Raw genomic sequence first — 12623 nt, forward strand, 5'->3', positions numbered from 1 at the left:
ATTTACCACCCAATGCATACACCCACAGACACAGGGAGAATGAAAGATGAAGCAATAGCAACAAAATTTTAGAAGCTGGAAAGCAGATGTTTAGCTGGCAGAAGACTTAACAGACCCCAGAAAACTGAATTTTAAACTAGCAACAAGGAATGCTAAAAAATTCATCAGATTTCTAACACAAAATCCCCGAAGTCTAGGATATGGTAGCATCAGAAACCATTGTAAGTGTGAGTAGAAGGAAAAAGCTAAAATAAGGAGCATTTTAAGTAGCAGTCAAATCTCTAGATCCCTTCCCAGAATCTAGACAGCCAAATGACTGCAGTGCTTGAATGCTCGCCCAGTAATGGGGAGGCAAACTCCTTTAAAGGAAAGAGCACAGGGGGCTTTGAACACCTCACAGGGGGGGCAGAGGAAACATGATAGAAAAAGAGGAGAATTAAGTATGAACACTGATGAGTAAGGGCTCTAGCCCTCCTTCCCTGGATGGCTTCCTAATAACCAGTGGCTAGGCACTCGTCTGCTAGGCAGAGGACTTTCTCAGGGAATCTGACCACTTCGAGATAATGTATTCAGAGATCATAAAACTAGAATATCCAGCTACCCAATCCTCCTGTGATGTTCATGGATGACAATCCATTCATGTCTCAGCCCTTCCATCAACATTTCCAGTCCTCTAGAAATACCAGATATCTTTGGAAAACCTGCAACATGGAAAATAGGAAAAACAGAAAAAGAAACTTGGAGGAAATATACTGTGCAAGCAGGTGAGAGCTTTAATGATATATGTATTATTAATATCCACCGAGATATAAGAGAAAATACTGCAACTGTGGAGAAAAAGAAAAGGGATGTTCTGAACCAATAAAGCTCTTACATACTAAAAATATGATACAAAATGAGGCTTACCTGAACGCTCTCTAAAAAAAAAAGTAGAACAAAATGCTAAGTAGATGGCAATGACTGTCAGGTTATTTGACTCGAAAGGAAATAATGCATTTGATCTGGTAAACTAAGAAACATAGATTTAATGAAATTATTTCAAATTAAAGCATAATAGAAATAAAAATTTTTCTGAACACCAATTAAAAAGGCAAGAATTCAAAGAAAATGTTTATTTCATATGACATAACAAAAATAAGAACAGTAGCAAGAAATAATTTTAAATTAAAAACAAAAATAACAAGAAAATACAGAAGGTCCAATATTTAAAAAAATTATACATTACAGAAATGGGAAACTAAATAAAGGGAGAAGAAACTGATGAGTAAAATAATTTTTAAAAAATTTCCAAAACTCTAGGAACATAAGTTTTCAGACTGAAAGATCCATTACATGTTCAGTGTAATAGATGCAAACAGACCTGTGTCACAGCACATCATTGTGATACTTCACAGTACTCAGGACAACAAGAAGATTCAGCAACTTTCCAGACAGAGAGAGAGAGAGAAACCCTAAAGAGGAATAGAAATTAAAATGCTTCAGGTTTTTGTCAGCAGCAACACTTAAACTGCGAGCATTGAAAGCCAAAGAGAAGTACTTTCAGATTTCTGATGGAAAATTGGTAGAGAATTGTATGTCAAGACAAACTATCAATAAGATAGAATAAAGGTCAAGACAATTTCACACATGACAAAACCTCAAAAGTTGTACTTTCCTACATCCTTTTTCAAAAAGCTCCTAGGTAGCTATGCTCCACCAAATTAAAGTTGAAAAGGAAACAAACAAAAAATAAATGCACAGGAAACAAGGAATAAAAAGTCAGGTCCCCAGGATGGAAGTGACTCAAATTCTCTGGCAGCAGATAGCCAGGCATAGAGGGTGACCAGTCCAGACTGGAGCAGGTCAGAGGTTTCAAGGAAATGCTTCTGGAATGCTAAATCGATAGAATGCTTGATGCACAAGAAAATTTGTGAGTGACAATATTATACATGGATATAAAGCCTAGAAAAACTAGATAATTTTTTGCTTCATAGAAAAATCAAAACGTTCCAGAAATGAAAAGTAATAAAGTTTATTAAACAGATCAGCTGTAACAAGCATTTACATGGTCATAATAATGTAAACAATGAATATTATCTATTCAAAATTAACACACAACTGTAGTGGGAGACTGGAGAGAGGGGAAGGGTGAGCCTTCCCTCACCTCTACCAAGGTGAGGGAAGAGGAATGATCACACCCTAGCATATTCAGAAACGTGAGCATTAAGGCACATTTCCAAAGTGGCTTTACCATATGACAAGGAACTGCGACCAGAACTTTGCTTCCTGAGTTCTCTATTATCTGAATCTGTGTTATTCCAGTAGGAATCATCTCTTTAAAAACCAAAGACATGAAGTGCTTCCTGAAATCGCACCCGCCAGGCTGTGGGTCCACTGTCACCACCATGTCATAACCTCCAGGGAGTTCAACTAGGGGCACTCCCACCAGCTTTGGAGGAGGTCAAGAAACAGCTTCTGTCCTAATATGACCCTAAGCAGAAAGTGAACTCTGCAGCTGGATCAAGGTACTCACAGGCCTGTCTACTGGTTCCAACTCCTAGAAGAGTGGGAAGGATGGAATTATCCTGTGCACACTCACGAATAAGCTGCAGTTGGGCTCAGCCCCCGAGACAGACTGCTCTATGTAAAACTGGCACCAGTGAGAAAAACTCTCCAACTTCATCAAGGCCATGGACAGCTATGGCATGGACTCCATGGACCTGTTCGAAGCCAATGACTTGTTTCTGAATGGAAACTTGACACAGGTGCAGGTGTCTCTTCTGGCTCTAGCAAGGAGGGCCAAGACAAAGGCGCTGCTTGGTGGCATGGTTGTCGGCATCAAATACTCGGAGAAGCAGGAGTGGAATGTCAATGATGCCACCATGAACAGGGACCAGTGTGTCATTGGGCTCCAGATGGGTACCAACAAGTGCATCAGCCAGTCAGGCATGATGGCATGTGGCATGAGAAGGCGCCTGTACCACCCCAAGGACCATATCCTGTCACCCATGGGCCACTCAACCATCAACCTGCAAATGGGCACCAATAAGTGTGCCAGCCAGATGGGCATAACAGCTCCCTGGGCCCAACAACACATCTATGACATGAATCGGGGAACTGACAAATGTGACAACTCTCTGCAGATGGGCTGCATGCAGGACACGAACCAGAGCAGCCAGGTTTTGTCCTGGGCTGGCAGATATACGACCCCAAGTACTGCCCACAAGACCCGGTGGCCTACAGGGTTGCAGGATCAGTTGGTAACTGCCCAAGCCCAGGGAAAGCCCTGGAAGACCCTCCTACTTCCACAGAAAGGAGGCAGGCTACTATGGCCCTCCTTGCAAGGTGGGCCACATCATCACTCCATCTGGGATTTCAGGTTTTTCTGTGTTTTCACCTTGTTTTCCTATGTGTTCAAGTGCTTCCAGCTGGAGGGTCTGTGAAGGCCAGATCCAGATGCATGTAGGGTTGGGGTCCCTGTCAGGGCCCATCCAGCTAGCAACTCTCCCAACAGACTTTCAGCCATGCTATGGAGGGGAGAAGAAACCTGTGCAGGGCAAGGAAACTACCCCAGTTGCTTCTGTCCTTCTTCCTTTTCCCCTGCTGATTAGTTTCTGCTTTCTGTACCCACAAAAGTTTCAGGCAATTTTAGCAAAACAAAAGTAATTTTTTCCCCAGGGGAATGAGGTGGGGATGGTGGAAGGGGCAGTTCTTGGAAGTCCCCTGGGAGAGGGCCAGGCCACAGTCCCCAGATACTTCAGGCACCTGAGGGACAAGATTTCCTCAGGACCCTCCCAGGAGCCCGTGGAGGAAACTGAGGCCCAGACAGGATAATGGAGTTCTGAGTGGTTGAGGCAAAGCCAGACACCCCCATCCCATACGTTCCCCTCTCCCTGCCAAGTACTACACAGGGACCACCACCAGGAGGCACTCCCTGGGACCAGCCCCACCCAGGAGCCCAGGGACCAAGGGATATTGTGAAACACCCACTGTGGACCAATGGCAGTAAGAACATCTTTTTAGGGGGAAAAAAACACCATTTAAATTTGCAACTTGATTTCAAGTCAGTTCCATCATTGTATCTTATTCTTTCTCTAATTATTTCAAATAAACATTGATTGACAAGCTGCATCCCAGGCAGCCGAGAGATTAACAGCACCCATGTACGACTGGTTATGCCAGAATATATGTCTTACAATAAGATGGGTTTTTCATCAAATTATATAGTTATTTATAAGTTCTGAATTATTCTATACTCTTGAAAATAACACTTCTTGACCATTGCTTTGAGGTATTACATGGTTCCTTAATTTTTCCACTTTAATTGCAAATGCCCCTTTCCACAAAGCTATAAAAATTCTGCTTTAGCATACTTGGTGCGATCTAGTTTTTGAATGTGTTAAGATAAGCATGATATTCAATGACCAACAAATTTTATAAATAGGTATTTTCAATAACAATAAGCTAAATGTTGAATTACATGTGAACATAAAGGGCTTTTACTTGAATTTCCCTATTTTGATCAATAATTAAAAGCTTAAAACCAAATATTCTTGATATTCAGATCCTAGTGGTTCTATTAGGAAATTCCCCTAGAATATTACCTTTAAATTTTTCTTAATTTTTGCAATTTTATTGCAATTTTTCTGATTTGCCTTACCAGAGGACACCAGTGAAGTATCTCTTCATTATAAAATGAAGTATTTAAATATCAATGAAAATTAACTGTGTTTTCTTCAGATCAAATGCTATTAAAATAAATTCCCTTATAATGAAAATCTATTTTAAAAATAAGGATATTTTTAAGTTTCTAGTTGATATGTATCTTCATTAATAGCTGATATAATGGAATTAGAATCCAACTAAAAGAATTTGGTCAAATGGAATCCTCTTACACAGAAGATTCTGCCATTTGCAACAACATGCACGAATCTGAAAGGCATTATCATAAGCAAAACAAGCTAGACACAGAACAACAAACACTGCATGGTCTCACTTAAATGTGGACTCTGAAGAAGTCAAATACAGAGCAGCAGAGAGCTGAACAGCGGTCACCTGGCAGGGAGAGACGGGGGAACGGGAAGGTGTTGGTCCAAGGGAGGAAAGTTGCAGTCATGTAAGATGAGTAAATCTGGACACGTACTGTCCAGAATGATGACAACATAAAACTGTAGTTAACAGTAGAAATTTGCTGAAAGAGTAGATTTCAGGGGCTTTCATCACACAAAATATTGGTAACTATGTGAGGATATAATATGTTAAAGAGCTTGACTCTAGTAATCATTTCACTATGTGTATATATATATATATATATATGTAAAGAATAGCTAAACGGGAAAAAGAGTAGAATAATATCACTTGTCATTCATCACAGCTTCAAAGAAAACAAAAACATTTTTTGTTGAATTGTAAAATTTGCATTGCATTTCACCCAGAATGAAATTCCTCTTACTAATGCCATCTGGATGCCATTTCCATACTAGCATTCTGGTTGGGTTAAGCTCAGTGTAATCCATTTCTCTTGAACCCCCTGTGAGTAACTGTGTATTTCACGCCATGAGCAGAAGCTTCTCAGTGCCTGCATCCTGGTTGGTCTGTTTATTTAGGCATCTTATCAAAAGTGCAGAAATGATAATAACTGTGACCCACGTGAAGAAATGTCTCTTCCCCAATCTGATTTCCCTACAGAGATGAAGCAACCTCTGTGTCAAATGAATGCCATCCTCAGTTTCCAAAAGCAATTTTAATATGTTTACCATCATGGATTATGCATTTCTAAACAACAGGAAATGTGGAAATCCACTTTAGGTTGAAATATCATAAAGATGGGCATCAACTCATTTTCTCCTAAATTTCATCAGCCTATTATTGCTAAAATTTTCAACTTCTTTTTGCTTTTTTGCATCTGTATGACAGATTTATGGGAAAGATAATGTAAGACCATATAAAATATTTCACCACATTAAACTTAACTCCCTCACCATACCAGGAACTCTTGCGTTTCCTAGAACTAAAAGTCATTACCTTACACTTCTTGTGATTTATCTTGAGATTATATTTTGCACACTCCTCAAAGCATTCGGCTACTTCTAAAGGCCAATGGGGGTTGAGAGATTAATGAATACTGTATCTTCAGTCTTAAAAAAAGGACACTCACACAGATGTTAAAAACATTTTGGGTGTGAAAACTATGCCAAAAGTCTCAGTGATATCATATAAGCAGATGCTAAATAGTGAAAGGCTGTTGACTCAGCATCCTCTCTTCTGAAGGATTTGATCATAATCCAGCATGTATCTTTCAACCTGTAAATTATTAACTATAGCTAAAAAGAGGTTTAAAAGATTTCATAGTGACTCATAGTCACTCCTGATATTTGATATTTGCTTAAATAAACTCTTGGAGATTTAATGTCATCTTGTCCTTATGAAACAAGAGATCAAATTTTGATCTGAATCATCCCATTCCAAGATGTCAAGCAAAGACTGTACTGGGCCAAAACCTGGTGAATTTGAGGGAAGTGAAGGAAAAGCCTGAGTAAATACACACAGAATGAGACTTTAGCCAGTTAGATCTGATTATGGGGGAAAAAATAGGAACAGGAAATGAGAGCAAAATTGAAAGAACATTGCAAGTTATGGTACAAGAGAGATGGCCTAGACATGCTCACTGCCTATCTCTGTCTCTTTCCAGTGACATGTCTCTGTTTAAAGAGAGCTTATATACTGGCTCTAGTACATACACTACACACTAAGTAAAAAAAGAAAATGCTTGGGAAACAATATCCTTGTTAATAGATCATGTAAATTGATAATGTATGTGTGTGTGTATATATGTGTGTTTGAGTGGTGTGAGTGGTACACATGTGATTGTGTGTGTACCTGTGCGCATGCATATATATACATACACATGTATACAGATCCACCATCCAGAGCAAAATACACACTGGCTTCTGTCCTAGGACACTCACAACCCCCAAATATCTCACTGGCCTCACAGTGAGATTCTTAGCGATGAGCAGATCATAAGGAGAAGTTACCATGCCCTGATTAGAACACCTACTCATGTACTCACAAGCTGCCTATCTTAGTTCACAAGCCAAAAGAAAAACAATCTTTAGAAGTAGTTTACCCATTTGAATTACAGGTATCCAGCTTCATACTATAGGTTTGCAAAAGAAATTAAACACTGTATTTTCTTTTCTTTTTTATTTCCTTCCTCGTGATCTTATGAAGCAGTTTTCAATTTCTAGCATAATCTAGTTTAGGTTTATTCTCATATGAAAGATCTAGAAGTAATTAAAATGTAAATATTTTTATTTTATTTTGAAGCCTAATAGTTTGATAAATATTTAATTCCTTGTTTTATTATCAGGAATCAGTCCTAGTCATATTCCAGAACAAAGTGTACATTTGAAAGGTCCATAATTCTCATATGTCTGAAACTTCCCCCAGGTTGAATTTTGTAAAAAAAAAACAACAACAAAAAAAAACCCCCAAAAAACCAGACTTTTCCTTCTCACTGATTTTATTCAATTTTTAAAATCATAGATAACCTTAACTTTATAATTTTGTAAATATTTTTGAAATTGTTAACAAGTTTGTGTTAAAATTTAGAGATAATAGAGTGTTACACTTGAAAACATAGAGGTTGGTATCATATATGTGAACACATATAAGGGTCCAAGATTTGAGTTTGTTCATCAGAGAGTTTGTTTCTTTGTCTCCAAAGTTTAACCCTTTAAATAGAGTAGCTTTCAATTTACTAGAAAACTTTGTTATCCAGAATATTCTATTCCCTACCCATGCAGTCCGTCACTTATTTAACAAATAATAACAATAATATTAGCAAACATTACCTACCTGTGGGTAATATTAGCAAATATTAGTCTATCTGTGGTAGAGTTGTAATTCCTGTAACCTTTGCAACCTCCTGTTATGCCTGTGAAAATGTTACATTTCATGGCAAAAGAGACTTTGCAGATATAATTAAAGTTACTAATCATCTGATCTTAAAATAGGGAGATTATCCTGGATTACCTGGGTAGGCCCAAAGTAATCACGTGAGCCCTTGAAAGCAGAAGACAAAGGCAAATAGTCAGTCAAAGATATGTGGCAAAAGAAGTCAGAAAGAGTCAAAGCTAGGGACAGATTTAAAATGCCATTGTTGGCTTAAAAATGAAGGGGCCCAAATCTGAAGGAACAGAGACCTCAGTCCTACAACCATAAGGAACTAAATGTTGCCACTCACCAGAATAAAGCTGGAAGCAGATTCTCCTTCAGAGCCTCAAATTAGAGACTAGACTGGCCAATACCTTTATTTCAACCTTGTCATACCCTCAGCGGAGAACCCAGTGGAGCTAATCCAGACTCCAATCTACAGAACTAATAAATGGGTGTTGGTTTAAGTCACTGAAGCGTGTGCTAATTTGTTACAGCCACAATAGGGAACTAATACTCTACCATAGAGCACTTACCAGGAACCAGGCACTAAGTACTTTGTGCATATAAATTCATTAAACCTTCACAGAAAAAACCCTTATAAGGGTTTTTAGTGCCATTGTAATGGCACTATACCCTCATAATGCTATTTTTTAAGCAAGGAGATTAAGACACGGAGATTATCAGTAAACTGGGACACAGTAGGAAGGAGCAGGCCAGGTGTGAACCCAGTCTGAGTCCAAACACTGTAATATTAAAACCACCTCTGAGCTACATGGAAGTGAGGTTAGGCTTAAACTAATATATGAGTTCAGCTTAAAAATGGAGAGGGAGAGAATGTGAGAGAGATAGAGGATTATATGGGGAAAAGAATGAAGGAGAAGACTATTAAAAGCAAAACAGGTGGCTGTCAAAAAATTGGAGAAAAAAATCAGAATTCCAACTGCTTTTATCTATCATCAGTCACCAAAACAAAATATTTCAGAATGACTCATTTGTGAAATTGTGGTTAACATCCCATGAATTTGTTTTTTTTTTATTTTTTGTTGTATTGTTTCCATTACCATTTAATCCTCTTATATCCCCCTTCTCCCCTGCAATCACCACACTGTTGTCCATGTCTATGAGTCCTTTTTCCTTTTTGCTCAACTATTTTTAATATGGTTTTGGGATCTACAGATGCACTTCCCTGCAATAAGTGCACAGAGCACTTGCTTCCATGGTACTGTCATATCTGTCCACTTGCTGGATCCTTCAGTGGATTCAAAGCTTCTTAATGAAAGAGGCTGACTTCCACATTCCTATCATTAACACCTTCCCATACCCCCAAATGGATGCTGTGTTTAAAGGGTAAATAGAAAAAAAAGGAATTAATGTTTCCATAACCGCTAAGCATTATGTTTTTAAAAAGTAAGCTTTATTATACTATTTCTCAAATGACATTTTTCCAAATTACTTTAATTCATAGAGCTGGGAAGCCAGTTACCAAGCACATTTCCTCCAAAGACTTCTGACACACATGACCCATCCTAGTAGGAAGGACTCTCAACACTTCTCTTTGATGCCTGTACTTTCCCATGGCTCATGCTAATTTAGTCCTGAGTTCCATACCCACAAAAGTTCAGTCCACAAATAGCCCAGCTTCATCAAGGCAAGGGTAGACTGCGCTGAATCACTCCACAAGTTTTCCCAGGTGGCTCTTCACATTTGGATGAGACCTGAATGTGCCTCACGCCTTTCCCTACAACAAGCAGCTACAAAGTTTTTTTAAACATTTTATTTAAGTCACGAGACTTGCTTTTAAATACCATTATTGCTGCTGTTGGCAGGAAGCCCTTTGGTGTAGACAATTGCTCATATCTTCTCAGAATCAATCCTTCGTCTTTATCTATTTTATGATTGATTTGGCCAAAAAGCCCATTTAGTTTTTTCTGTACAATGGCTCTAGTAGCGCTTAGTTGTCTTTAACTTCATTTAAAACAATGTTGGTAGATTGTATTGTGACAGCTGTCATATTTGCATGCATTAAAAAATGATCAAAATTGGTGAATTTTTGTGCAGCCATTTTAATATTGAAGATGTAAGAAAACAAATAACAGTTTCAGCATATTATGCTTTACTATTTCAAAAAAGGTAAAAATTCAACTGAAATGCAAAAGAAAGATTTGTGCAGTGTGTGGAGAAGGTGCTAGGACTGATGGAACATGTCAAAAGAGGTTTGCGACGTTTCTTGGTCCTATTGACATTTTGGCCAAGTAATTCTTTGCTGTGGGGGCTGTCTTACACATTGGAAGATGCTTAGCAGTACCCCTGGCCTCTATGTACTAGAAGCCGATAGCAGGAGATAGGGACATATTCAAAACATCCAAATCAATAAAGTTATTGGTGAAAATGAAAAATGTATCTTTCTGTTTTATGGAAAAAACTAAATGAATTTTTTGGCCTACCCAATACATATTCAGCATTTCTAATTGTCAGGGACATTGTAAGGAATACCTGAGATAATGTATGTAAAAATATTTTATAAAATTTAAAGTGCTGAAATAAAAGTATTATTTCTCTCTCCGAGGGGTTTCTGGATTTTTACTTTTAGCTAGATTCCACTGATATATAGAAAATAGAAATGGACCTATCTGTGGCATTTACTTTCTGTATTTAAAATACTGATTTACTGGTTTATGATTGTAATTTCTTAATGGTTTACCCACTGCCCCCTTCTGGATTTGGTTCAGCTAAATCATGAACTCTTAAACAGCCCTTTTTGACATAATTTCTTCATCTGATCTAAAATCCTTTTCTCATCTTCAGGTTGGTAAAACATTTCACTAGTCTTTGTCTTGTTAAATGAAGTCTCTGGATTTACAACTGGACCTAATTTTGCAGTTTACCCAAATCCTTTTGTCTTTCTTTTTTGAACTTCATTCACACTATTTTGATTTGATGGTCTGTAATATATTCTTATTGATTCTCATTATAAAAAGTGATACTTATATCCAAAGAGATTCCAATTCAATTTTATTATTTTCATTTATTTGTTTGTTTATTTATTAATTTACTTATTTTATTGTTGTTCCAGTACAGTAGTCTCCATTTTCACCCTACCACACCCTACCCATCCCCACCTCCTACCCTCGAACCTACAGCTTTGGCTTTGTCCACGTGTCCTTCATACATGTAATACTTTTCCCATGGAACATTACAAATTCTGCCTCCTCATACTCAGAGATGTTCCTAAGTTCAAGGTAAACACAGCAATATTTCCTTAAATGATGTTCATGATATTTCCTTGCCTGAAAAGTCTTGTACTTTTTACAGTAATGCCAGTAACAATGAAAAATAAACCCTGAAATATCAGTGGTCTAATGAAATAGTAATCAATTTCTCCCCTGAATTCAGTCCAGTTATTCCTGATGAGCAAGCAGCTTTTCCTTACGTGTGAGTCAGAGACCTGTGTTCCATCCCTGTTGGGAATGTGTCATCTCTGAAGTGTTTTGCACCCAGCCAGTAGAAAGGCGATGACACATACTTCTCTGCTCTATCCCATTAGCAAGAACCAGGCAAAGGCCTCATCTACAAGCCGGAGGAGCTGGGAAATATAGTCTCCACCTATGCAGCTGCTTCCAGGGATAATTCCACTTTGGAGGGAACTTGGGGACTGGTCGGCATTGGAATGATTGAGTGAATTAGAAAACCAGAGACTAATGTGGCCTTAAGGATCAAAAAGCAGGCACCAGAGCAAGTTTCCTCCCTAAGTGGAGAAGAGGGATTAGAGGAGAGGACTTGCGAAAAATACATAAATATAGTCCAGAGACAGAACAGGGCAGTCCTAAATTGTGGCTTAGATACAAAAAGAAACTATACAGCCAAGTAAAATTAATCAAGTGAGCCAAATTCCTTAGCATGGAAGAGACTCGCACAGGTTCCGTCTAGATACTGATGAGCTGGCTAGCACATGCACAACCTAGAGCAGGCTGAGAAGCTGCCTTGTGGGGCTGGCAGTCACGCTACACATAAATGATTACAGACAAAGAGAGTAGTTGTTTAACTTTGTAATAACAGCCCGGACTTAAATAATCGACTTTCTTCACATTCACCTGAATAGCAACAGAGCGTCACCAAAGGCAGTCAGCCTACACCAGGGACAACCATACAATGTTGTCTTTCTATTTTTCTGTGGTGCAGTCAGCTGTGCTGAGGTAGCAAGACACTTTCACCTGCAAATTTTCCTCCTTAAGCCATGATTGTGTGTGTACACAGGGAATTCCACCCCTAAGAGGTAGCATTCACTTTGCAGCCTCTTCAGGCTTGTGGGTCTGAGTGTAATCTCTTTAGCACAGAAGTGCAAGATTGACCCAGACCATGACTCCTCTATTGTGTTATCAGAAGATGCTGCCCAGAGATCTCACAATGATCCAAAGTGAATCAGTAGATAAGTTTGTAGAGATACTCAGGCATGAAATCAGAGAAATATTTGTCAAAAAGTGCAGATATCCTTTATAAATGGGAAGCTATAAATGTGACCCACAATACACAATGGTAGGGACATTGTGAAAAGATGAGTTAAGGCAGAAAAGGAGGCAGAAATGTGGTTGGATAAAATTTAATATAGGAAAAAGCAAGGTAATACATTTAACAATAAATAATTTAAATTATAAGTACAAAGCAAAAAGTTCTGAGTTAATAGTTAAGATCAAGAAAAAGGACTA

At 38.3% G+C, this 12623-nt stretch overlaps 1 pseudogene; it reads left to right on the forward strand.

Annotated features, from left to right (window-relative positions):
- The first annotated feature begins 956 nt into the window (after window positions 1-956).
- Window positions 957-11599, forward strand: LOC114494297 (annotated as a pseudogene).
- The last annotated feature ends 1024 nt before the right edge of the window (window positions 11600-12623 follow it).

Source organism: Phyllostomus discolor, chromosome 3 (genome assembly GCF_004126475.2).
Source record: "Phyllostomus discolor isolate MPI-MPIP mPhyDis1 chromosome 3, mPhyDis1.pri.v3, whole genome shotgun sequence".
NCBI lineage: Eukaryota > Metazoa > Chordata > Mammalia > Chiroptera > Phyllostomidae > Phyllostomus > Phyllostomus discolor.